Raw genomic sequence first — 4847 nt, 5'->3', positions numbered from 1 at the left:
CTTCTCCAAAAAAAGAAAAAGAAAAAGAAAACAGGATTCAAGGAGCAGAAGAAAAATGGTATACTTATATGCACATGTTTTCAGTGACATCAGTAACTAGCAAAATAGAGACTTCCCCTTAACTGTGCTCCTGATATGGTCAGAAACAAGTAGAAATTTAACACAATCTGCATAAATGTGTTTTTTTTATTTTATTTATTTATTTGTATAATAAACACACTTGAATTGACCAAATTGTGAATACCCACCCTAGCACCAATTACTGAACAGTTCTTTATTCAGGTCAGCTTGGTTTAGGTTGGGGTAAATTATGCTAAAGAAAACGTTTTGCATTATTCTCACATAGCCACTTTTGCAACAGGACATTATCATGCACTCTGGGTACATAACACCTTGAAGAGCACATATCAACCCATTGTTTCCCATCTCGTTCCAGCTTTTCACTTTTATCGACTGGATCATCTTCAAAGTCAAACCAGCTATACATATGTTCTTCTGCTTGTTGATTATCAGAAGAAGTCTCACCAAACACTGCCTAAAACTAACGGAAAAAGCAGCAATGAACCAAATCTTTTCAATCTAAACTACTTCGACTCTTGGTAAACCAAAGAACATATACCCTATGTTTTGAACAGTAGTAAAATCAGTACTAATTTATAATTCGGGAATCCACCAAATTTCCTCAACTATTCTAATTTATTGGTAAAATATGTTTTCTTGATAACAGCAAAAAGAGTGACCATACAAAGAAACAGACAAAATAAAAAAAAGCCTCGCACAAGGAAATGGTTTTCATGAGCATTTATTTAAATATCTATAATTCTGCCACACTTATGTAAGTGTATGTATTGTGTAAAGAAACATGTATGGCAATAAAAATGACTTACTTTTTCCTTCCACATCGACCATGTACCAGAAACTCGCCTGCATACTTGGCAAGGAAGTCTAATATTTCCTTGTCAAGATACACGTCACTGAACTGTTGCCATCTATCTGTGACAATTGCATATTTACCTTCTTGCACATAAAAGACCAGATACACATTAAGGCCAACAAATAAAAGAGGGGCTTGAATAAATTAATGAGATGGCGAATGTGTGACAGTAGCTTATTAGGCTAAAGCACAAAAGCCTATTATATATTAAACATGGTACTTGAAAATGCTTAAAGAAAAAAAAAATACAATAGTTCCAGTAGCTTGCTGCAAAACTCGTCCACTGTGTTCTAGCACTCATAATATGATCTGAGTTTTAATAAACTGATATTTCAAAGGCAATAATTAAAACTGCTCAAGAATATGTAGTCTAATGAGACTGCTTAGCCTTGTAAAGAAAGTGAACAAATGAAGGACATATGAGGTATAATTCTGGATACTTCATACCCTCTTTCTACAGCTAAGGTCTAAAACAAGCCTTTCTTTTCCAACAATACGAACAAGATCTTTAAGCCTTTCAAGGTCCATTTGCCCATTATTAAATACATACTGCAAGAAAACCAAGACAAGTTTTAGAAAATGTTTTCCTGATATCAATTGTTCTAACAAATATACATGGTTTTACAATTTTAGAAGAGGAGAAAAACAGAACTAACAGAAGTGACAATGACGTGGCTAGCCCCTTCTTCTATGTATTGCAAAGAATTATCTGAATTGATCCCACCTCCTACCTGCAAACCACCTAGATTATACCAGTCCTCGCAGCAAGTTCAGTAGAGGAAAATCTGTAAGTTTAAACATATCATCAATCATAGAGAACAAAGTGAAATAGCACATTCAGATGGTTTATACTAATCTCAGCATGTGCAATGAATAATGAGAAATCTGATACTTTTGCAAAGGTTGGCACCTCTTTGATATCAGTTTCCTTAAACCTCGCAATCCTAACTGATGCAAGTTAGAATCTTTAATCTAATTCAACTATTGTATCCAGCCATATTACTACCAACCAAAGACAAAAGTGTATTTTCGTATACAAGAATGACTATCTCTGCTTACTAAAGGAATACTTATTACAAAGACTATTACATCAATGGAATCCGAGAATCAATTTTAAAAAGTATAAAAGACCAAAAGAATCACAATAACAAGAAGGCACCTAGCTATTGACCCACCAGGACAGGCATGCAGATTTTCAATGACCACAGCTCTACTCAAAGGATCTACCCCCAGCATTATCACATGGCCACCTGTAAGCCCATTTTCCTTATACATCTTTGCATACTCCCCCACCGACTTATCCGACTTGAAATTGGTATCCAAAGAAGGCCCATATTCCCTCGGATCCCAAAGCGTCGACCCAACAATCTGTTTTACTTGCCCCTACAAACAAAAACCCACAAAACAATCACACAAATGCAACAATACACAAACAGAGTTTTAAGTCCCAAAAGATTTGAACTTTGAATCTCCAATACCTTGTGTATATCAATACAGGGTCGGAAAGACGAAAACGAACAGCACAGCTTATGGGTACTCGCCTTAACCCGATAACTAAATAACAACAAAAATAGGTTCTATGTTATTATTGCATACAAAAAGTTACAGACCAAAAACGGAAGCAGAAACTTACTGAACGTTGCATATGGCCTAGACCCATCAAACTTCTTTTTACCGAGACCGTCCAATCTCAAAATCATAACAAAATCAATAGTTCAAACTCAAGGTGACCATACAATTTCATAGATCACAATTTCAATTGGAACAAAGATTGGAAGGAAGCAAGAGAGAACATACCCAAGCTAGACTTGACAAATTAGTTAATATTGAAGCCACCCACAAACTTGCGCTTCTTAAACTCTAAAGAGAAACAATCATACTTCAACAATAGCCCACAAAAACAATCATACGTACAAAGAATGGCGTACCCAAGCTGGACTTCGTCTCCGACCGGCGTCGTAATTGAATCCTTCCTCCCAAACTCCAAGGTTCGATTCGAGAGAGTAAGACGGAACGGTGCCGTTTAGAACTATCTGGATGATGTCCTCGTCCTCCTCGGAGCAAAATGCGAGGTCGTAGTCTATGAATTTGGTGAAGCAAGTGAGATGAAGGACTGGACGAAGTCGATGCCGAAGAAGCCAAGGAGGTGATGAGTTCGAGTGAGGAAGAGGAGGAGGATGAGCTCGAGCTTGGGAGGAGGAGGAGGAGCTCGGGTCTGGGTTTAGAAATCAGAATAGAGGTTGAGAGTGGAGACTGAGGTCAGGGCTTCTAGTTCAGTTTTGGTCGAGAGTCGAGGGCACTTTTTTTTCTCCAAGTGTGGAAGTTTTAAGTTTAAGTACCTGCTTTATATAATTCACTTAAACACTTGGCGCTTTCAGGAAAATGAGGTTCCCGCAAATTTTCAAACGAAACTTTTAACACCGGTCATTTTAGGAACCGATGTTAATGATACACGTTTAAATTGGTTTCTTTCGAAAATGATGTTAGCTTGATTTTTTACATCGTGTGCAAGTTTGACTGATTTAAATAAGGTGATGTAAATGAACAGATTTCTAGTAGTGAACCCAAGCCCCTCTGACCCACTCCCTATGAAGCCTCAGTTCATCTACCTCAAACCCAACTCTCTGCTTTACAAACCAAAAAAACACCTCGAACTAGATGACATCCACCAGAACCTTTAGGCAGCAATTCCACAACTGAAGAAGAACCCATTCATCCCAGCTTCAAATACAAATCAATCAAAGCAGTCTAAACAAACATGTGTGAATCAAACCCACTAAAATGGATGGAAATCAAGGCACAAGCCTTGGTCAAAAATGGAAACGTACAACTGGTAGGGAAGACCCTGTTCCTCAACATCTTGATGTAGCAGCCTAAACCCTTAAATGGGTGTCTGCACGCGATGCAAAGTTAACAAGAACCTAATGGCTCTTGAGAAAGAAAAAAAGCAACCATAGAAACAAGTCAAAAAAGAAAACCCAAATTAGATCAACCAAGAAAAGTGAACTGATGATGCCCATTTCACAAAGAGAGCCCGTCATCGCTGACAGAGATTTTGGCTTTCCGGTCAATTTCTGGCTTCTCTTTGGAGATACTCGAGAGCTTCATGGGTCTGATGACTCGTCAAAACGCCGGATGCGAATAAGGTTCTTGGAGTACTTGGATTTTCTGCCTAGAATTGAAGGGCTTGAGGGAAACGAAGGTGTGCCTATGGATTTGACGTCATCCTCGATTTCTTACTGGGGGCGGCGACGTTGGTTGAATTTATGGGCGTTGGAGTTGTTCCACCGCGCGAATCGAACGTCTGTGGGCGGGTGAATCTGAAGCGGGTTGTGGGCTGGGTGCGGGTTCACCGGTGGCGCGAAAATGGGGCACGAAGTCGAGAGAGATAGAGAGAACTTTGTCCTTGGTTTGATGAAGTAGCAATTCGAAGAAGAAGAAGAAAGAAAGAATAAGTGAAGTGAATCAATTGTGAGAAAGAAAGAAAAGAATTCGAAAGCAGCTGGAAGAAGAAGGTTAACTCCCAAAAAAAAAAGTTTTTTGTTTCGGAAGTACCGGATTTACCCCTTAAAAGTTAACGCCGTTGACGATATTACTATTGCCAGGTATGAAAATTGGATCTGGCTTAAATTTTCAGGTACCATTTCGATATTTTCAAAGTATAAGTATGAAAATTAATAGTCTGGAAAAGTTCAGACACTGTTTGGACGACTTTCCCTATTTTGTCAGTGACAAACAAATTTCACAGAAATTTCAGAGAAATTTCAAACAAAATTTCGGTGTGAATTTTTTAATATATTTTTTGTGTGTAGATATTTCTGAAACTAAGAATTTCGCGGAAATGTACAGAAAATTTCGGAAAACTCCTGACGGAAATAATATAGCATATGAATTTCGTTTCGGTACTTCAAAT

General features: G+C 38.1%; 1 pseudogene; it reads right to left on the bottom strand.

The window, feature by feature from the left end:
• Positions 1 to 883: 883 nt before the first annotated feature.
• On the bottom strand, positions 884 to 3646 carry LOC112203406 (annotated as a pseudogene).
• Positions 3647 to 4847: the final 1201 nt, after the last annotated feature.

This window comes from Rosa chinensis, chromosome 5 (genome assembly GCF_002994745.2).
Source record: "Rosa chinensis cultivar Old Blush chromosome 5, RchiOBHm-V2, whole genome shotgun sequence".
NCBI lineage: Eukaryota > Viridiplantae > Streptophyta > Magnoliopsida > Rosales > Rosaceae > Rosa > Rosa chinensis.
The sequence above is the reverse complement of the archived record's forward strand: the minus strand, read 5'-3'. Positions and strand labels throughout refer to the sequence as shown.